The sequence below is a fragment of the Theropithecus gelada genome, chromosome 4 (assembly GCF_003255815.1).
Source record: "Theropithecus gelada isolate Dixy chromosome 4, Tgel_1.0, whole genome shotgun sequence".
NCBI lineage: Eukaryota > Metazoa > Chordata > Mammalia > Primates > Cercopithecidae > Theropithecus > Theropithecus gelada.
In genome coordinates, this window is record NC_037671.1 from 99,942,445 (window position 1) to 99,966,021 (window position 23,577).

Sequence of the window (23,577 nt, forward strand, 5' to 3'; positions counted from 1 at the left end):
TCTGGTAGACCTGCCGAGTGGCTAAATCCAGAAGAGAGATAACAATCATTACAGCTTGGCTCTCAGGAAGCCACATCCCTAGGAAAAGGGGGATAATGCTACATCAAGGGAACACCCCGTGGGACAAAATAATCTGAACAACAGCCTTGAGTCCTATACCTTCCCTCTGATAGACTCTACCCAAATGAGAAGAACCAGAAAATGAACACTGGAAATATGACAAAACATGGTTCTTTAACAGTCCCCCCCCAAAAAAAATCACACTAGCTCACCAACAATGGATCCAAACCAAGAAGAAATCCCTGATTTACCTGAAAAAGAATTCAGAAGGTGAGTTATTAAGCTAATCAAGGAGGCATCAGAGAAAGGCAAAGCCCAATTTATAGAAAAAAAAAAAAAAGAAACAAGAAATGAAGGGAGAAATCTTCAGTGATATAGACAGCATAAATAAGAAACAAAGCTTCAGGAAACAATGGATACATTTATAGAAATGCAAAATGCTCTGGAAAGTCTCAGCAATAGAACTGAACATGCAGATCTTCAGAGCTCAAAGACAAGGTTTTGTAATTAACCCAATCCAACAAAGGCAAATAAAAAAGAATAAGAAAATATGAACAAATCCCCCAAGAGGTATGGGATTACATTAAATTACCAAACCTAAGAATAATCAGCGTTCCTGAGGAAGAAGAGAAATCTAAAAGTTTAGAAAACATATTTGGGGGAATAATCGAAGAAAATTTCCCCAGCCTTGCTAGAGACCTAGACATCCAAATATAAGAAGCTCAAAGAACACCTGGGAAATGCATCATAAAAAGATCATCGCCTAGGCACACTGTCATCAGGTTATCTAAAGTTAAGATGAAGGAAAGAATCTTATGAGCTGTGAGGCAAAAGCACCAGGTAACCTATAAAGGAAAACCTATCACATTAACGGCAGATTTCTCAGCAGAAATCCTACAAGCTAGAAGGGACTGGAGCCCTATCTTCAGCCTCCTTAAACAAAACAATTATCAGCCAAGAATTTTGTATCCAGCAAAACTAAGCTTCGTAAACGAAGGGAAGGTACAGTCTTTTTCAAGCAAACAAATGCTGAGAACTTGCCACTACCAAGCCAGCACTACAAAAACTGCTAAAAAGAGCTCTAAATCTTGAAACAAATCCTGGAAACACATCAAATAAAGCTCCCAGAGATCTTATCAAAATAATCAGCATGAATTATGCTTGTCAAGGGAATGAAGCAAAGCACATTACCAGATTTGCTATTTTTATTTGATGTGTTTTCTTCCCGAGGTTGAATGACCAACACTAAAAATGTAACAGTTCATTAGCTCATTGTTACCTATAAATCATTCATACACAAATATTTGAGTTTCTCCTATCTACTAGGATCTGGGCTAGGCACTGGATGTTAATAAAGTTTACAGTTCCTCAAAACACATTGTATTTTGTACCAGGAAAAAGATTCCCTTTAAGTTGTATTTGAAATGTATAAAGGTCAAATTCAGAAAACAAATTTTAAATCTTATGTTATTCATTTACTCAGCAAATATGTATAGATTACCCACCATATATTAGATATTTTATGAGGCTCTAGAGATTAAAAAAAGAAAAACATTTTGATATGATTGCACTTGCCCTCAATGATGAGTTTACAGTATGGTTAGGAAGAAAGAAAAATAGTTGCAATAATTATGCAGCTATAACTGTAGGAAGACAGGGAAGGAGCATCTAAAGGGGTAGGAGGGCACTAGATATAAAGGAAGGAAGCTGAGCTTGAGCTGAGACTTAAAGGACCTAGACAAGGTTATTACAACGGGTAAACTATGAGGGGGAAAGCCAAAATAACAGACTCAATTACTTTTAAAACCCCTACAGAATGTGCATTTGGAAACTGATGAAATAAGACCTAAACATGTAAGCAGAGACCAAACAACATGTCTCAAATTAAGCACTTTTCATTCTGATAATCAGAATCACTGAAAAAATATTAACGTGTTATAGAAAAAATTACTCAGATTTACATGTGGTGAACTGTCAAGGTGGGGTCAAACAGGACATAGACAAACCAGTTGGAAAGTTTTTCAATAAACCAAGTGAAAGATAAAGAGGATAGAATTAAGCCAGGGAAATGCATAAAAGGATGGATTTAGGAGATCAGTATACTTGGAAGACAGAATCAATGTGGAATAGGATTTAAAGAAGGAGAAAGCAGCAGGACACTCAAATTTCTGGCTTAGGAAATGTTGAAGAGTGGAGGACTCTATTATGTATAGAGGGCATCAGGAAGAGGAATGATAATTCTGTTTTGGAAAACTTTAATTATGGGCTATCAAGTGGGATATATGGTTTTGGATTTCCTATCAGAGGTCTGGGCTGGAAATCCAGAATTTCATGTTATCACTTCATCACAGTTAAAACCATGGATGAACATAATATTCGTTTAAGTCAAATATACATAAGCCCATGGACCCTCTTCCTAAGAAAACAGACATACATACATATAAACAACATTTTATACTCCATTTCAAAAGCTGCATGAATGCCCATTAATGCACTCTACTCCTAAAGGCCTCTTGGAAGTAGACAGTAGAGAATTAAGAACAGAGTTCTAAGAAAGTGATCCACAAATTGTTAGTCATATGGAAAGAGTGATATGACAAGAGAAAAGAAAGTTTCAAATGACATGATACAGTCCACTGTACTCAGCAACTCTGAGGTCCCAGATGACTAGCACACCTAGTTTCCAAAAATGGTAGAAGGTAAATCTCAGTGAATTAAAGGATAAATGCAAAGGGAGAAAATAGGGGGGGAAAAAAAAAAGAAAAAAAAAAATCTACAAATGGGTATATGCTATTCTTTCAAGAAATTAAGAAAGAAAAGGAGAAAAAGTAAGAAATACTGAAATAATGTGGTTTAAGAGTTTCTGAAAATACAGGATAAAGTTGATCATGATTCTGTCATAATCAGGGGAGAACAAAGACAGAAGGAAAAGTTGAGCAATCAGGAGAAAGACTATGACTGATGGAGTTAGGGTCTCTGAGAATACAGGCGAGAATGACAACAAAAGCACAGGTCTAGAGAGACTTGGATAGATAAGTATGGAAGGAAAGATGAGTGGAAGTGAATATAGTTATAACATGGTTAAGCAGAGGGTGAAGGAGGAGAGAAAAACATGGTAAAAGGGAGTTCCACCAAAATGACTCCTATTTTATTTGAGATATGCTGAGACTGTTCAAACAGGTGATGAGATGGGATTTTTTCTATTACAGAGGCAAAAGTCTGAACTTACCACCCACAATAACAGAAGAAATATTTTTCAGGTAGCAATGAATGTTCAGCTCATACTGCAAACAAAAGGTGGCAATAATCTGGCATAGGAACAAAGGTTGGTGTGAACCAGGGTTAAGGTTTTGTAACACAGGGGTTGTGGGACAATGAAGCCTAAATGATGAGGGTTGTTAAGTGCTTAACTTTAGGCCTAGATGAAAGGAAAAGATGTTCAACTAGGAGGTCTTAAAGACAAATCATAACATTCATAGTTAAAATTTCTGGTAAGATCACAGTGAGTAAGTATTAAGAAAAACTGGCCTGCATATCAATTTTTACCTTACTAATTTTTACTCCACATTTAATATGGTCCACTAAATGATAAATACATAAATGAAAAATTCTGTTAATAATAAATACTTAATGCCCCAGAACAAATATAATTTCTAAAGGATTGAAACCCTAAAAGCCTATTTTTGTTAGAAGTACTGGCTGTGGCTATCTGAACAAATCTTTAAATTGTTAATTAAACGAAAGTACAGATAAAAAGAAAGTCTTGAAAATGTAACTGCCCTTTTTTACATTCCAAATAAGGAGAAAACTAATCTAATGGTAGCATATTTCCTTTTGCGAGATGATATTAACCAATAATTAGTGAGCTAGAATCCCAATACACACTATTCTGAAGTACTACATATAAAAATTGTAACATTTATTCTTCTTAAACCAAACCTGTGTTTCTTAACTCTAAATGGTCTAATTGCTTGATAGCAACTTTAGGAAAATACAGTTACTGTATTTTTTCATTATAAACAAATGAGAAAACCTCCAAAACAGTCAAACTATATTTCCTAATAAGTTCAGTCAACAATTAGTTATTGACAATTATGGATACTAGGGAATTATTAAAGGGACAAAAATAGTCAAAGTGATACAGTGCAGATTAAGGGATAAAACCACTGACATGAAGGAGCAGGTTGTAAATGGAGTAAAATTAGAATTTAAGATTTCAATACTTAAAATACAATCTTGTACCCACAAACCGACACCTTGAAAAATGAACAGTGAATAAAGATTAAATAAACAGTGAATAAGAATATTTATATTTTATTGTGCCTTTTTTAAAAATTGAGTTGTGATATTGTTAATATTAGCAAGATCAGAACTCAGAAAATAGCCACCATCGACACATATATACAATCCTCCATTATGCCATTTCAAAAGGGGTTGATTTTTCATGGTAAATCCTAAAGATAATTTTAACCTTTTATCTCTTACTTGTATTAAACCTTATTACCATCAATTGGTTCATACAGCAGAGTCTAAGCACATTTTACTTTCTTTAATCTACCAAACACTGTAGGCCAAAAAAAGGAAGGTAGAGTCAGACAAAAACAATAATTACTAGAGATTCTGCTTACATTTCAGGTATTGAATACCTGCTCTAGAGTGAACGGCGGATGGGCAACAAGAATCTTGCTCTTTCAGTCTGTTTTAATCACCACATGCATCTCAAAATGTGAGCATCTTGCTGCATTGCATGACTCTAGTTTTTAATACTTTTTCTCTTTTTTAAAAAAACATACAAGGTGGTGACCAAACACAGACCAACTTTTTCACTGGGAGTTCATCTAAAGAAACTGTGATACATTCCAAGTCGGATGAAAAACACGGCTGTGTAGGACGTGCTGAGAGACAGCATGTTATGCCAACCTGATGTCCTCTTAAGGGATTCTCAAAGGTAATCTTAGCTATTCACAGTTTCCACCTAACAAGTTCACTTTAGATGCTAACTCATTCTTAAGCAAGAAGCAATTGCTCTTGAATAGTTCCCAATCAAGTTAGGAAACACATCTGAAGCACGTAGAATAGAGAAAGCATGACAAAAATAATAAAATACATAAACACTTTTCACACAATACAAAATATAAAATAGTTAAAAACAAAATTTAAAACAAAATGGGGCTCTTATTCTCTAACTTATCCTCTAACTAGGTTTCCCACCCAAAGGTGGGGGGAAAAAAATCCTGGACAGGTTTATAACTATAAAGCAGATTAGCCTTTATATTCAGAATATTCCCCCCAAAGTTGTGTTAATTTTACTTTTAGCACAGGATAAGGAAGGCTTTTCCTTTAAATGTCCCTGGAAAAACAAAAAAAATATTTTAGCACCAGATAAGGCAAGCATAGTCAAAAATTCCAGAACATCCCACAAAGATGAAACAAGCACACCCATTACTCTCAAGAAAACATGGAACAGACCCAGCACATATTAGGCAGTATATATTACAACTCTTCGCACAAAAGAAAAGGTCCAGTGGAAAAGGGCCTAGCACAGATTATGTCTGAAAGACAAATTCTCATTCCATCCTAATCCATAAGCCTCTGGAAGGCAGACTCAAGGAATTTACACCTGCCCTCTTGTGAGAGTGGAAAAAACTCAAATTGTTTTTCCTCTGCTCTCACACCACAATTATCAACACAGAAGATGTCTGTGGCAAAATGTGTATGAGTTTCTCCCTACGCACCAAGCAAGCAATCATTTCTGCAGCAGACATCAGATAGGTGTTCTCTAATTCATTTCTGACACTATCTAGACATACTGTCATATCCCACAGAATGAAGGCCCAGTCCCACAAGACTGCCCACCACTTCTGATGCCAATTACAAGTTCCAGACTTTTTTTTATCTGTACTTCTGACTGGCCAGCTATAAATTGGGGATTACATGACCCTCTCCTTGGGTTCGGTTAATTTGCTAGAGTGGTTCACAGAACTCAGGGAAACACGTTTACCAACTTATTACAAAGGATATTACAAAGGATACAGATGAAGAGATACATGGGATAGGGTAATTTATAAGGGAAGGGAATTTCCATGCAGAACTTCCAAGTACTTCCTAGGCATACCACCTCAAGGACTCTCCACATGTTCAGCTTTCAGAAGCTCTCTGAACCCTGTCATTTTGAGTTTTTATGGAGGCTTCACTACATAGGCATAATTGATTAAACCCTTTGGCCACTGGTGATCAACTTAATCTTCAGCCCCTCTCTCACCTCCCTAAGCAGTTAGGGGGTAGGGATGAAAGTCCCAACCTTCTAATAATTCCTTGATCTTTCTGGTAACCAGCTCCCATCCTGAAGCTACTAGGGGCAGCCAGCTAGCAAAGACAAAATTCTTAGTCAATTTATTAGCACACAAAAAGGCAAAATGGGGCCTGTAATCCCAGCACTTTGGGAGGCCGATACAGGGAGATTGCTTGAGCCCAGGCGTTCCAGAGATACACAGGGGATCAATCAGACCAATGTGAAGACTGGAAAGCAACTGATTTCTATCTCAAAAGAAAAAGCTTTTTATTTATTTATTTTGAGGTAGAAACTGAGGTAGAACTGTGAACTTTATATTTAAACCAGCTGTGCAAAAGAAAAACTTACTCTTCTGAACTGGCAAACCACTGGTACATATACTATCTTTTTGATCAAAGGCAATATCAAATCATGCTGTTAAAGCAAGATCATCTGCTCCTCTTTCAATGCCAGTTATATATATACATTGACAATAACTTTTTCTTTTAAAAGCTTTGGTTTGGTCAACTACATATCCATGGTATGAGAAAGAACCCTAGTCAAGATTCTCTCTTTAAGGAGGCTGCTGGATTATAGAAAGTTCATGAGCACAGAGATTGTCTCTCTCTTGCTCTCCTAGGTCTGGCCCAGCGTTTGACACATAGGAAGACTTGAATGAATGAATGAATGACAAAAAACTGTTAAGGAGGGATCAAGAAAGCTGAACCCATGAAAAATTAATTTACTCATATAAGTAAGATTATTTAGCCTAAGCTTAACAGCATCTTTAAGGATCATTTTTCTCATGCAAAACTATAACCATCATTAAACAAAAGAGACGACAAAAACTGGAGCACGATCCATGGTAAAACCAAAAGCTGAATTCTCAACTTCTGAGAACTCTGAGAATCAGAAAAAGGATTTCAATCTATGAAACATAAAATCTGGTGAGGAGAAAATGGCTATCAGTCTAACCTAACGTAGGGAAAGAAAGAAAACGTAACTATGAGTTTGAATGCACAAGTGACAACACATCTAACTTTTACCAAACCCTAGAATTATGCTTCTTTTAAACCAAAGAATAGCAAATACCATTAGCACACTGCATTCCACGGATAATTTATGATAAGAAACCTATTTGAAATAACTGCCCATTACTCACAAAACCTCCCTAGCACCCACATACACATTTATTTATTTCAAAATGACATTCTAGGCTCCTTGATTGCGAAATTCACCCACAATCCACCACGGTCAGCTACCTATTTACTTTTCAGTGTGTTGGAGGAAAAATACGAGGAAGATTTCTTTCTCAAAATCTACGTGAAAAAAAAACTTAGTTACCAAGGCTTTGTAACAGAAAAAAAGAAAGAAAACAAATTACCCATGCATGGGACAGGAAAAAACACCTCATCTGGTCACGTTGTGGCTTAATACCTAGACAATACGTGGCTTAGGTTAAGTTTTCTATCCCCTACCCCACCTACAAACTCTAGGAATGGGCGGTATTGTTGCGAGACCTCGGACTCGACCTCAAACCACCGAAAAGGATGACAGGTCTGGACTTGCCCCGGAGGTAGGAAGAGAATCTCTCGGCGGGTCGCGTAGCCCGCCCCGCTGTCCCCGCCTCCAGTCAGCTCCCCTGGCCGCGGCGACCCTTCTCGTCCTCCCACCTCCACCTCCTCACCTCTCGGCCCGGCTCACGCGTTTCCCTTCTCTGTCAGCTCCTGCCACCGCGCCTCCTTCCCTTTCGGTTTTACTTTAACTTCCCACGGCGGGTGAGGTGCTGAGGGCAGGGCCAAAGATGCGGGCGGGCAGCTGTACCGCCGCGCCCTGTCAGCCCTCCACGCCGCGCTTGCCGGGGTCGCGCCCAGTCACAGGGAACTGCGTGCGAGGACCATCAGCCAGACAGACCGACCCACGGACCCGGCGAGGAGGCACAGAGTGTAGCTGGCGCCGGCCTACACGTCACCGCCCCGCTGCAGCGCCAACGTCGGCACGTCGACTCGTCGACTCCGGGCCCTCCGCCCCGCCCGCGTGCGCGCGTCGCCCCGCCTCCCGCCTCCAGCCTCTAGTCGGCTGGGCTCGGAGGAGCAGATGCGGAGGGTCCCGGCGGCGGCGAGGATGAGTCGCCAGGACCAGGCGGGAGCGACCCTGAACGGTGTGCTTTACCCTGGTTGCTCGCGCCGGGTCAGGCCTGCCATCTCGACCTCTCTGTGAGTTTTTCCCCTGCATTTACTTCAGGCTGCCGCGCTTCTCCATAAGGTAAATATGTGGAGGAAATAATTCCTATTAAAGGTAAAGGAAAAGAGAGCAATTTGAATGAAGAAACAGGTAGTTGCTATCGTCGTCTTCAGCCAAAGCTCTCTGGCTACTGGAAGTATACATGGTTCTCTAGTGTCAAGGCCTGTTTTCCATAAGCTTTCTGGATTCTCAGCTTAGTTCCCTCAAAGTGATCTCTGCAAGTCGGTCCTTGGGTCAGAAGACCTCCTCCAAAAACAGAAAGCCCGAAGATTCCCTAACTCGATTGAAAAGATAGGAAGATACGAAGAAAAACTAACCCAAAGAACTATGTGGTTTATCTGCAAAGAGTTCTAGACTAAAAGCCAACAATGCAACGATAGTATGAGTGAATGTGTTTGTTGTGGCTCTCCTCTGCCATTCCCGCTTCTTCATAAGGTAATGTGCCCCGATGCCTGGTAGAACTGTTTTGTAGAGGCAGCCAATAGTGATCCAGTTATTCTCTTTACTGGTCAGACCACCTCTGAAGTGCTGTGTTCAGCATTTGAAGAAGACCTCAATCAAGATGGCATTCTATCAGGGAAGAGCAAAATGATGAAGAGAACTCAAAAACAGGGCAAGTGAAGAAGTATTGATTAAACCTTCCAGGACTCAGTTAGAAGAGAGAAAACTACTGGACTCTCTCCAAATATGAAGTGACCTGTCATGTGAAGTTGATTTGTTTCATGTGATGCAAACTTCAGGGAACAGATTTAAGATCCTGAAAAGAAGATGCCCTTGTAGCACGACCCAAAAAGAATTTCCTACCTTAGCATGTGTGAATACTTCAACAACAGAATTTTGCTTCAGGGAGATTCTGAAGCTCACTTAATAGGGACTTGGTACAGGGGAGCCACACATCAACAGAAGAATTGGTTGATGGCTTTGTTAAAGGTATTTCCAATCTTGAGATTGCATGTGTCTTTGGTCCTGGACTTCATAGAATTTACAAGTTAGTTCATGAGAGAAGACAAATGCATCACAAAAATAAATAATGCAAGGAGGCCACTTGATAATGAGAGATGCTGATAAGTGCTAGGAATTCACATGGCAGATTATTCTCATCACAGTTCCAGAGGCTTAAGGGAGAAGAGAAGAATCGAAAATACACTACCTAGAACTGCGCTATCCATTAGGGTAGCCACCAGCTAAATATGTCTGTTGACATTTGAAATGTGTCTTGTCCAAATTGAGACATGCAATGAGTTCAAAATGTACACCAGATTTCAAAGACTTAGAAAACAAATGTAAAATATTGTAATTCTTACGTTGATTACGTGTTGAAATTATATACAATGGATCAAATAAAATATGTTAAAATTAATTTCAACTTTATTTTTACTTTTTATGTGACTTCTAGAAAATTTTAAATTACATAGGTGGGCTTGCATCATATTTCTATTAAATAGTCCTAGCCTGGAAGGAAATTCAGTTAGCCCTCTGTATCCATGACTTCTGTATATGTCTCAACCAACTTCGGAACAAAAACAATTAGAAAATAAAAAAGAAGAAGAATGGTTATGTCTGCACTGAACATGTATAGACTCTTTTTTTCTTGTCATTATTTCCTAAACAATATGGGTATAACAACTGTTTACATAGCATTTCCCATTATATTAGGTATTATAAGTAACCTAGACATGGTTTAAAGTATATGGGACAATGTGCATGGGTTATATGCAAATACTATGCCATTTTGTATAAGGACTTGAGCATCCTGGGGTTTTGGTATGTGGGAGTGTCCTGGAACCAATTCCCTGTGGACACTGAGGCATGGCCTTACTTCACTGAACTCTTAAGAACTATTTTTGTCCTGTTTATAGTCCCCGGGGTTTCCTCAATTTTTTCTTTTCAAGAGATGGGTCTTGCTGTATTGCACAAGCTGAAGTGCACTGGCTATTCACAAGCATGATCATTGTGCACAACAGGCCTGAACTCCTGGGCTCAATGATTCTTCTGCTTCACCCTCCCAGGCAGCTAGGACTACAGGTACATGCCATCAAGCTCAGCTTCCCCAAATGTTAGTGGAAAGACAGCCTAAGGAGAATGGGCCCTGATGACAAAGAGACTGTGCAGAAAGTATGCCATGAGCAAAGCCAAGAAACAAGACTATACCTGCATTCTAGATAATGAGTAACCTATTTATCTGTAATGGAACACTGTTAATAGAAGCTAGTGACAAAGCTAAAATGTAAACAAACTATAAGGAGACACAATTTTAAATTTAAAGAATTGAGTATAATAGGCAGTCAGTGTTTGGCGGTCACAAAATGGAATTGGGAGATTATTTTGGCAATATTGGGTAGGGTGGGTTGAAAGTAGTGCATGGCTGGGAAACCAATTAAAACTCATTGCAGTGGGCTAGGCGCGGTGGCTCACACCTGTAATCCCAGTGCTTTGGGAAGCTGAGGCAGGAGGATCACTTAAAGCCAGAAGTTCAAAAGCAGCCTGGGCAACGTAGGAAGACCCCCATCTCTACCAAAAATAGAAAAAAAAATAGCCAGACTTGATGGTACACACCTGTAGTCTTAGTTACTAAGGAGACTGAATTGGGAGGCTCTCTTGAGGCCAGGAGTTTGAGGCTACAGTGAGCTATGATCATGCCATTTAGCTCAAGCCTGGGCTACAGAGCAAGACCCCATCTCTAATTGAAAAACAAAACAAAACTCCACATTTCATTTATAAATGTATCATATGGCTGGGTGTGGTGGCTCACAGCTGTAATCCCAGCACTTTGGGAGGCTGAAGCAGGTGAATTGCTTGAGCCCAGGAGTTTGAGACTAGCCTGTGCAACATGACAAAACCCTTTCTCTACAAAAAAAAATATATATGTGTATATATATATATATATGAAAACTAGCTGGGTGTGGTGGCATGCACCTGTAGTCCCAGCTGCTCAGGAGGCTAAGGCAGGAGGATCACTTGAGCTGGGAGGTCGAGGCTATAGTGAGCCATGATCGCACCCCTGTACTGTAGCCTGGGTAACAGAGTGAAACACTGTCTTAAAAAAAAAAAAAAAAGTATCATACCAAAAAAAGGCTCAATATTGGATTGATTTAAATTAAATTGTAATACATCTCTAAATTTCGAGGCATTAAAAAAGCATAATGTGAATCTGTATTGCTTGATACGGTAATATGTCTAAGATGTACAGTGGAATGAAATAGCTTGCAACACAATCTATACATAATATGAACACATTTAGGTAAAATTACATAAGTTTGTGTGTGTTTTATGTATATGTGTAACATGATCATTCTGCAAAGAGTGCCTTTAGTTATCTCAAAATTGTCTCAAGAACAGAAAATTTCAAGGTGGAAGTGTTTCCAAGCTATTTTTTGTAGCTCAACAAAATTATTCACGCTTTTGACTTTTTTCATTTCTATGTTTCATTATCTTTAGTATGTTAGCCTTTCATTCTCAGACTTGTCACTTCGTGGGTTGAGGGGATGGGCTGCCAAGTTTCAGAACCATTTCCAGCCCATCAGTCTCTGGGTACCTCCTTCAAGATGTGTGTCCACTAGGTCTGCCTAGCTCACCAGTGTGCCGTAGCCTCAGCTTCTAGGCCTTTCTTGTTGTATCTATTGTCAGTCAGTTCTTCCCTGCCCTTTTTCACCCCACCTCATCCTGCAACACCGAGTCTTAATATTCCATCTTTACTGCACTCCAGTGCAGTTCCTTCTCTGAAGCTGATGCTTAACCTTTGGGGAATGCTGATTAACAAAAGACTCAATTCTAAAATGTTTTCCTACTCTTTTAAATAAGTGATATTAGAAAAGAAAAAAGTTAGATTACTACCATGGCAGACACTGTTGTTTGCCTCCTCAACCACCATTTCTTCCCTCTTTCTTAACTAATGAGGTGATTTTTTTTAACTACCAAACAACTCAAAAAATGTGAGCTTCTCCCAAAGTAATTTCATTTCCCTTTGAATAAGAATGTTGTAGAGGTGGTCATGTGGCAAAGGGACAATCTCAGCTTTGGAGAATCCTGCACTATGTTTTACACAGGTTTCAAAATATATGCTTACAATATATAAAAGATTTTCTTGAATTACTGTTCAAGATGGTGAACTCAGCATATCATTTGCCTACTATTCTTTCCTACACAGTACAGAAATAAAAATGAAGAAACAGAAAAAATGAAGAATAAGTAAAGGAGTAAAGATGATGTGTGCCTGTATGCATGCACTTATGTGAGTAGAAAAAAGTAGATGATGTCAAGAAAAGCAAATGAAATTTCAAAAATATCTTGGGATACAAAGCAAATAGTAGTGATTTGACCAAAACCATAGCCTAAAAAATATAGTGGAGAAGCTACACAGGATAGGACAGAAGTAAGAATAAGGGCTGAAAATGGGGATAAAATATGGCACAATTGAATCTATCACCACACACATTTCCCTTTCTCATCCATATACACTGAGAGGAAGCAAAAGATATTAATATCTGCATCCAGATAAAAACAAAGACCAAAAATGACCCCCCAAATCTTCTCCAAATTAATTGAATAAATAGTACAGAAAAGTGAAAACTTTTAGGTTGATGACGTAGAGGAAAAATATTCTCATTCTAGCATTCAGGGCCAGCATCCTGAGAACAAGCTAATTGCTTACTCATCTAAAGTGAAACTTCATATTTGGCATTCCTGGCCCTGTCCTACCTAACCCAGCCACATATTCACAATTCCTACACAAGAGAGAGAGAGAACTGTCAGACCTCTTACCTACAAAAGGAAAAGGAAAACTGTATCAACTACCAATTATATATGTATATACACATATATATGAACAATGAAGAATTAACAGGCAAATAAGGAAAATGAGCATCATGAGAGAAAAATACAAAGAAAAACATAGAAAAACACTCTAAAGAAGGCAAGGAAGCATAAATAAAAGATTTTAAAGGAGCACCCCAATTAATATGGAATTCAGAACACATTATAGCTACAAGATATGAACAAGATACTCTGAAAAAGGAGCAACGATAGAGCAAAAAGAGCTACCAGACATTAAAAATATGTTAACTTAACTCAAGAGAAGTACTGGAGATTAAATCAAAGAAGTCTTGTAAGAATATAGTATACATAGCAGGGAGAAAATAAGAAAGAAAACATAAGAATGTCATGGAGAGCCAATCCAATAGGCTTAACATTCAACCAGTAGATGAGAAAGATTAAAAAAAAAAAAAAAGGCAGAGGGAGTGAGAAAAGTATAAGATTTTTTTAGAGCAAAGAAGAAAACTTTTCAGATTTGAGTAGACTTGGGGTATTGAAAAATAGATTTAAAAAGACTCATGCCTGGAGACATTATCATGTAATGCCACAGATAAAAATTATGAGGAAGAATTCCCCAAAGTTCCTAAACACAAAAGACAAATTATCAACAAAGGAATAGGGACAGGTGCTATCAGCATCACTGCATATCTGAAGATAATGACAGAATATTTCAAAATTGTAATTGTAGATGTTTTGCAGTCTACAAGCCTATACTCATTCAAATTATCAGTTAACTGTGAGAGTAAAATGAAGATATTTTCAGACTAACAAGGATGTAGAATATTTTTCTCCTGGGTGATCTTTTGGAAACTCACTAGGCCATATAATCCAACAAAATAAGGACAAAAATTTATGCTGATGCTAGAGAAAGGTAAGGACAAATCTCTGCAAGATGGCTGTGCAGCAAGTCTAGAGAGCAAGCAGTATACATTGGAGAAGAGCATGGAGGATTCAAGAAGTGAGGTCACATAAAGAGAAAAAAAAAGAAGGAATTCAGTAGACTAGATGGTAAGACAGGAGATTTGAAAAACAAAAAAATGAAACTGTGGTGTATATATATATGATGGGATACTGCTCAGCCATATAAAGGAATGAATTAATGACATTCACAGCAACCTGGATGAAATTGAAGACTATTATTCTAAGTGAAGTCACTCAAGAATGGAAAACCAAACATCATATGTTCACAACTCGTAAGTAGGAGGTAAGCTATTAAGATGTAAAGGCATAAGAATGACACAGTGGACTTTGGGGACTCGGGGAAAGGGTGGGAAGTGGGTGAGGAATAAAAGACTACTAATTGGGTAGGGTATATACTGCTCAGGTGATGGGTGCACCAAAATCTCACACATCACCAGTAAAGAACTTACTCATGTAACCAAACACCACCTGTGCCCCAATAACCTATGAAAAGAAAAAAATTTAAAATAATGATAATCAAAATTTTAAAAAAGGAAAACAAAAAAATGAAGATATAGTAAATCAAATAGTGTCAGAATAAAAGGGAGGAAAGAGTAGTTCCTCAGAAGAACTTTTTAAAAAATATTACCATAAAAGGGTAAAAAACAGTACATATTCAGGAAAATTAGTACTGAGAGGAAGAAAGAGAGCCAATGAAGGAGAAAAAGAAAGAGTGGCTAAAGAGTTATGAGATAAACAGAGTATATTTAAAAAATTTTCTTCAAGTCACCCAGGTAATTACTGCTTCAAAGTTAAGGAGGGTGAAGATTGAGTAAATGTCTTTGGAAATATAAGTGATTGATGATTTGAAGCAATTTAGTAACATGGTAGGGATGGAATTAGATGTCAAGTGTAAGAGAGTAAATGAGAAGTGAGAAAGTGAAAACAGTGATGATAATTGTTTTTGTCTAATAAATGAATGAAAAAAGCAGGGCAATACATGGAGGAAATATCAAGGTCCAGAAAAAATCTTGTTATCTGCCTGATGTTTTTAGGATAGAAAGAAAAACAGATATAAATAGAAGGAAAGAACCTGTAAGAAGTGAGTCAAGTAAGGAAATAATAAGGTAAAGGCACACAAGGATATACTCAAGGCTGTGGGTGAAGCTATTAACCTTGGTAGAGAGAAGTTTTCCTGGGAGACAGGAGGGAAGAAGTAGGGGATGTTTGAAAATACATACAGGAAACATTTAATGTGTTGAAGAATATATAACTTTACAAATTTTGAAGTGAATATGCACTATGAAAGCCATGTTTCTTTTGGTGTCCTTGAAATTATGAATTGTTCATTGCAAAAATATTTTAAACTACTTCCGATAAGGTAGTGAGATATTAAATTTTTATAAAATATTATAAAATTCAGACAAAATCCAATTTCAAGAATGCAGTCATAGATTAGGTTGTAAAAAGCAACACCATTCTCAGTCAGTATAAACATATGAAATAAAAACTACAAGTCACAGTTGTCACTGGCAAATTTAACTTGGTGTCCAATTCGTTCCCTAAATGCCAGGTGATACCCCATGATAAATGTGGGTATGCCCATGAATATGTGTTAGTGTGTGTGCATGGGACTTGGAGAAAAGAAAATTGGAAGTAATTAGCTTCAAAACTAATGATTTTTATCTAGCCTTTAATATCTGAAACTAGACTTTCTTATACAAGCAAATAATATATTGCAGCCCCAAACTTTGGTAGATTATTTGCTTGTATAAGAAAGTCAAATCTAGTTTCAGATATTAAAGGCTAGATAAAAGTCATTAGTTTTGAAGCTAATTACTTCCAATTTTCTTTTCTCCATTTATCCTTAAAGCATTGTATGAAAAGGGAAGAATCATTCCTTGCCAACTGTTGCCTTCCTATCATTCCTCCAAGAGATAAGTTAGGATATTGGTAAGACTGTATTTAATGAGACCCCAAACCAACAACTTAATAGAGTTTTCTTCTCATATAATAGGTTAGTGATGGGTAATCCTGAAATCGTGTAGTTGCTTTCTCAATTTAGTCATCCCAGGACGAGAGTACGTTCTTGTCACTTTGCCATTTATAGAGTGTTGTTTTCATCTGATAGTTCAAAATGGCCCACAGTCATGATCATATATATTTCAAGCAGCAGTCTAAAGGAAGAGGAGAAGAAAAGGACATACCTTTGGGAACATGAGTTGAAAGTACAGCTATCGAAGAGGAGCCACGTGCTGCTGGTGCTGTTGCAGGCACTGCTCTGGCTGCAGTCAGTCAGGCTGCGCCCACTTCTTCAGGGCCCAGTCCCTCGGACCCATCGCCCCTTCTAGACCCTACTGCGGTCTCGGATATTGCCGGGAAAATGTCTGATGAATTTTCTTTGGCAGATGCACTACCTGAGCACTCCCCTGCCAAAACCTCTGCTGTGAGCAATACAAAACCTGGCCAACCTCCTCAAGGCTGACCAGGCTCCAACCCTTGGAATAATCTGAGTGCTCCACCTTCAGTGCCATCTGGACTCCCACCAAGTGCAACACCCTCCACTGTGCCTTTTGGACCAGCATCAACAGGAATGTATCCCTCTGTGCCTCCCACCAGACCACCTCCAGGACCACCAGCACCCTTTCCTCCTTCTAGACCGTCATCCCCCCAACTTGGTGGTCCTTATCCAGCCCCAACTGTGCCAGGCCCTGGGGCCATATCCTACACCAAATATGTCCTTTCCAGAGCTACCCAGACCATGTGGTGCACCCACAGATCCAGATGCAGCTGGTCCTTTATGTCCATGGGGATCCATGTCTTCTGGACCTTGGGCGCCAGGAATGGGAGGGCAGTATTCTACCCCTAATATGCCATATCCATCTCCAGGGCCATATCCCGCTCCTCCTCCTCCCCAAGTCCCTGGGGCAGCATAACCTGTTCCATGGGGCACCGTTCCATCAGGAGCCTGGGGACCACCAGTACCATATCCTGCCCCTACAGAATAGTATCCCACACCAGGATGCTATCCTACTCCCAGTAATCCTTTCCAAGTGCCTTCAGGACCTTCTGGTGCTCCACTGATGCCTGGGGGCCCCCATTCTTACCACTGAGTTAACAATGGATGAAGAGATGACGCTTTGCTTTTTGAAGTACATATATATGCACATGAATGCATATATAAAAATTGCTGGTTTCACTATTAGAGGGCATTCATGAAAGACAAATCTTGTGCCTCTCAGAGAAGATAACTGCCTCTTGTACTTGGATGTGTAGTACATCATATGTACACAATCAGATAAAAGCGTAGAAGTAAATCATTCAGCTGTGATTTTTTATTTGGTTTTCATGGAAAGTTAAAGTATATTGAATAGCTCTTTGACAGAATTTGTTTAAACTATGAAACTACACACTTAAAAATCTAAGATGTGGATTATTGTTAGAATCTGCAATTTCATTGACAAATTATTTCAAGTATTTTTCTATAATCACTTTCCCCTTCTAAATAAATAAACTTTGAGAATAACGCATCATAACCCAAAGAAATGATGCCTCAACATTTTGCACTGCTCTGTCGGACAAATTCAACTGGTCCTCTTGAGATCGTATTTTGGATATGCATTTTTAAACTGTCAGTAATTATTGTCAGATGTGGAGTTCAATAGCCAGCCAGTGTTCATTTTTATCCTTGAGCTTTTAGTAAAAACTTCCTGGTTTTATTTTTAGTCATTGGGGCATACAGCACTAAAGTCTGCTATTTATGGAAACTAACTTTTTTGTTTTTAATCCAGGTCAACATGTATGTAAATTACATTTTTAGATAATTGATTAAAAAAAAAAAAGGAAGTACACCTATCACTTGCAGTCACATTTTATATACCAGACTTAAGTCACATGGTCACACTCAGTTGCAAGGAAAACTAGAACATACAGTCCTCATTTTAGGCAACTATATACTCAGTTAAAAAGCTTGGGTTCTATTACTGTAAGAGATAAAGAGATACTTAGAGATGAATGTTTCACCCATAAAGCTTTTCCTCAGTTAAAGGAAACATACCGGTATCAAGCAGATAAGGGTAGCCTCTCTTCAGTTCTTATAAGAACTGAACCTCAGGGAACAGAATGGAATGGAATGTAAATAATAACTTTTATCTCTTTCAAGCATATGAATATTTAGGTAGTAGAAGATGGTAAAATAAAATGCTGGATATTAATTATTTTTAAAATTAATTTTTCCCGAAACTTAAACTATTCTTAAGCATTTTTATGATTAAGTGAAAGTTTCATTCACTCTACCTACAACTAATTAAGCATATATCTCATAATCCACACTTTGCTAAGCATTGTGAAATATTCCGAAGAAAAATATGATATGATCTCTATTCTCAAGGAATTTACAAGAACTTACAGTTTGGGTAGGAAACAAATTTAACATTCACAAGGCTTTTCAAGAACAATTAGGTGCTGAGTTGTGTGATACTTCTTTTATGAATACAAAAGGAGGCCAAATTAAAGATAGGCCCCTGTTAGCTGCAGAAGATTAAAAGCCTGTGTGGAAAACTGAAATTTGCATTGATCATATAAATATAGGTAGAATTTATTTATAAAATCTTTCATATGTTAACTCTTAAAAGGTGTATTTGTAGGATTCATTCTAGAGAATAAAGATACTGAATGCAGAAGATTAAAAGCCTTTGTGGAAAACTGAAATTTGAATTGATCATATAAATATAGGTAGAATTTATTTATAAAATCTTTCATATGTAAACTCTTAAAAGGTGTATTTGTAGGATTCATTCTAGAGAATAAAGATACTGAAGTTTAAAATTCTAATTTGTTGCTGGTGATAGTTTAAAGGATACAAGTGGCTGATTCAGTATATAAGCCAGTTTTATTTCTGTGTTTTTGCTTTAGATTGTATCCACAAGTACCAGCGGAGTACCTGACACATAGTAGACACAAGTAAGTATTTGTTAAATAATTTTCTTTTTATAATAGTGTTTCCTTTATTGTTTGACCAAGAACTTTTAAAAATTGAGCTATAGCTTTTTTAAACATTGAAGTGTTCCAAAGTATAGAAACCTTAAGTGAACAGTGCTATACACCACTTAATACAACTGATAGATGTAGGAGGAAGATAAGGGAGGGTCCCCGGTAGAAGCTCCCACTCGCCTGGGCTTGAGGAGGATGGGGTGTAGCCTCAGGAAATTCATGCCATTTGCAGGGGGCAGGAGCCTGGGCTCATCAGTTCCTGTGTGATGACCTGGGATTCAATCTGTGAGGTGGACGCCTGTTAACAGGAACCCCTCTCGCTTCGCAAAGTATTTTTTTCCTTTTTGCCCAGTAAATTCCATTCCCTCTCACCCTGCAAAGTGTCTGCATGCCTAACTTTTCCTGGTCATGTGGCAAGAACCTGGTTTTTTTCCTACATTTTGGCACCCAGAACTTGGGACCTGAAGAAGCGTGAGTGAAATGTGGACTGAAAACCTCTCACTTTCATTTCTAAGTATTTTGTTCCTATGACATTTTTCTTCTTTTTTTTTGAGGACAGTAACAGCACCTATCTTTTCGTTTACAATATGGGAGGTGGTCCACACCCACCACAACAGCCACAAGCTTGTCTGCAGGATGGTTGGGCAAGCAGTGGCTCCCCACCCACCTTCCCTCCCAGCTGGGTGGGGTGCATGGCCCTGACTGCCACACATGTGTACAGTATCCAACCGCACAGCAGGAATGAGCCACAGCCACTACCCAGGCCCCAGGGCCGCCTTGGGGGTTCCGGCTCTGCACAGCTGGCTGACCAGACTCCTGCTGGATCCATGTCTGGGGGGAAAGGAACCAATTTGAAAAAGAATAAGAAGTTCTTCCCCCAGGCATCTTTCCAACCCTGCACTTTAACTTTTGTTTCCTTTTCTCTATCTAGTCAGCAGTTAATTTTTATGTGAGAGAGTTTTTTTTTTTTTTTCTTTTTGGAAAACATTTTAACCAGGCCAGGACCCCAGTGATCACTGTTTATATTCTCTGTAAAGTTTTAGTTATGAAAAAGGATTTATGAGATTGGTCTTAAGCGATAGCCAATCCGGTGTGCTTTCCGTGACTTTCTGAATGGTCAGCAACAAACTTTGCTATAGGCCTCCATCTTGTTTTAGGTCCTTGATGTGTAACCCCCGGCAATGCTTTTTTAAGTGTCTGCACAGCCAAGATTCAATCCTGGCTTAGGAAATGACTCCTTTCTGCTTTGATATCTGTGCGACCTTTGCCTTTTATTGATTCTCTTCCTCTGCATGAACTACCTTGGATTTTCCTTTCCCTGAGCTTTCAGTAAAGTTTGAAAGCCAGAAATATTGGCCACTTGGCACAGCTAAAGTCAGGTAATAAGGGTGTTAAAAGGATTTTCTTAAAGAGCATTCAGCTTAATTAAAAGTGGATATCCAAATTATAGGTGTGTTTAAAAGATCTTAATGTTTTTCTCTTCTGGGATCTTCTTTGGCTGGAAGAAGTGGTTTTTGTTTTGTTTTGTTTTGTTTCATTTTGAGACAGAGTCTCACTCGATTGCCCAGGCTGAAGTGCAGTGGCGCAATCTCAGCTCACTGTAACCTCCGCCTCCCAGGTTCAAGTAATTCTCCTGCCTCAGCCTCCCAAGTAGCTGGAATTACAGGCACCTGCCACTGTGCCCAGCTAATTTTTGTATTTTTAGTAGAGACGGGGTTTCACCATCTTGGCCAGGCTGGTCTTGAACTCCTGACCTGTGATCCACCTGCCTCAGCCTCCCAGTGGAAAAAGTTTTCTTCTCAGTGAACAGAATTCTTTTTCTCCATTTTGCCTGCCACTTTCAATGAATACATGAGAAGGGAGAGACCTCTTTTTTCCTAATGGAACCCCAGGAGAATTAAAAGTGGCTAGATCCCTCTCAAAATCTGTTTTTGCCCCCAGTTATGCCTGTGTATTAGGCCTTAGAAGCTATGTGTTTTCCTGGCCCTGTCTCTTAAAGGGCTCCACCAGGAGGCCAATAATCCAAATAGAAGATTGGCAAGCAAAAGATCTTATGGCAACTGGGTTTTCTTCTGCCTGTCTGTGTAATTTTATGTGTGTGTTGTATTTGTGATGTCTATAAAAATAGCTCAAATTAATTGACCTAAAGGAAGATGAGTGCTTGCATCAAATATTTTTCAAAGGGAAGATAAAAGCTGTGATACTTTTAAATTCATGTGACTTTAATCTTTGAGAAATAAAAACAGCCTTAAAGATTATTGGGGTCAGGTGCGGTGGCTCACGCCTGTAATCCCAACATTTTGAGAGGCCGAGGCATGTGGATCATTTGAGGTCAGGAGTTCGAGACCAGCATGACCAACATGGTGAAACCCCATCTCTACTAAAAAAAAAAAAAAATACGAAATTAGCCAGATGTGGTGGTGCATGCCTGTAATCCCAAATACTTGGGAGACTAGGGCAGGAGAATCACTTGAACCCGGGAGGCAGAGGTTGCAGTGAGCCGAGATAGTGCCGTTGCACTCCAGACTGGGCAACAAGAGCTAAACTCCATCTCAAAAAAAAAAAAAATTAATGGTAAAATCCCAGATGTCATCAAAATGTAAGTGAGTGAACTAAATTATGCAGGTCTGATAATAGGTTTGCTAAATGTTTTAAAGTTATAACTGCTTTTTGGGTTTTGAGAACTCTTTGAATTGCCTGCTCCACAAATGATAAGGCCCGGGGATATATAAAATTGACTAGGCCCTTAAGTATGCTAGAAGGAATCAAACCTTGGCTGCACCTACCACATAATTAAAGCTACTGGCTAGGTTTTATATTAAAGTTAAAAATTGCTGGGAGTTACCATTATAACATTATAACGTTAAAACATGAAACTACTAGAAATAGATTTACATGTTTGGTGTGTAAGAACAGTAAATTTTTTTAGTAAAAGATTATAAAAAGGCATGGAAATATAAATTCTTGCCTAGGGTTAAAGAATTGTTTTAAATTAGGTAAGATAAAGCTAAAGTTCAAACAAGCGGTGGAAGGATTGTAAAAATTAATCTTGCAAAAATTCCATGTGTGAACATATTGACTAAATTCAAAAGGGTATTATATGGTTTTTCTGTAAATTGAGCATTGAAATAAAAGCACAACAAGGTGCTCTTAAGGCACTAATCTGCTCTTTATCAAAATTTATAAAGGGTTATAAAACGTTTTTACTTTTTTACATTTCTGAGTCATTTTGGCAAAATAAATAACTTATGGTAATCTGGAATTCTGTTTCATAACATCAAGTATTTTAAACCTCTGCATATTTAAAAGGCTTCCCAAAATCAAACTTCAGTTTCAAAATTGTCTTTGCTGTTGCCTGGCTTTTGGATGCTACAGAGGGCCCCTGGAGTATTTAAAAGAGAAGTAAACAGGATTATTTGACATGTGTAGCTGCATGGGATTGCCAAAATGGTGTTCAATCTTCTTTAGGTTATATTTTGGTGGTTAATACTAATATATGTTTGAAAATTGTATGAGATTTCTAAAGTTCTAATGTCTAAAGTATATGCTATCAATCATAATTAAGGTAGTTTTGTTAACTTATTATAAAACACAGAGATAATGAAACTTCTATGTCAATTATGTTTCTAATTGTAACTACCCTGGACATTTTGTTATTCACAGACAATTGTCTTGTTTCAATCCTTTTCAAAAGATGGTTTATAATAAGCTATAGTACTCTGACAGGTGCTCTCCAATACAGATTTCTGATAACTTTGGAAATATGACATTGGAATAAAGGAAACATGCACAGGATTCATGAAGAGCCAAAATGTTCACTGATACCAAGCAACACAAGAGTTAACTAAATGGACTGAACTCATAGAAAACTGAAGCAATCTTTTTGATTTTGCTTGGAATATTGTTGATCCTTGTTTCGTTTTTCAGTGTCAAGGAAATTTATTTTGAAATATTTACAGCCTTTAATAATTGAGTAAAGTATACTCCTCTCAACAAAATCTGGAGTATGTTTGTCTCTCTTTCTGCTTGGCTTTTCCAGAATATGGAAATTAGTTATCAGTTTTTTTTTTTTTTTTTTTTTTTTTTTTTGAGAGTCAGAGTCTCTCTCTAAGGCTGGAGTGGAGTGGCACAATCTTGGCTCACTGCAACCTCCACATCCCGGGTTCAAGTAATTATCCTGCCTCAGCCTCCCAAGTAGTTGGGATTACAGTGTGCACCACCATGCCCAGCTAATTTTTATATTTTTAGTAGAGATTGGATTTCACCAGGTTGGCCAGGCTGGTCTTGAACTCTGGACC

General features: G+C 38.2%; 1 protein-coding gene and 1 pseudogene across 2 annotated transcripts in view; one reads left to right on the forward strand and one right to left on the reverse strand.

Annotated features, from left to right (window-relative positions):
- ASCC3 (activating signal cointegrator 1 complex subunit 3) overlaps positions 1–8,320 on the reverse strand; it is a 392,325-nt gene extending 384,005 nt beyond the window's left edge. For both annotated transcript variants that reach the window (XM_025383070.1, XM_025383071.1), the window contains exon 1: positions 8,019–8,320. The gene's annotated coding sequence lies outside the window, so the exon portion shown is untranslated. The remainder of the gene's footprint in view (positions 1–8,018) is intronic.
- An 8,280-nt stretch (positions 8,321–16,600) lies between these two features.
- Positions 16,601–17,503, forward strand: LOC112623804 (annotated as a pseudogene).
- The last annotated feature ends 6,074 nt before the right edge of the window (positions 17,504–23,577 follow it).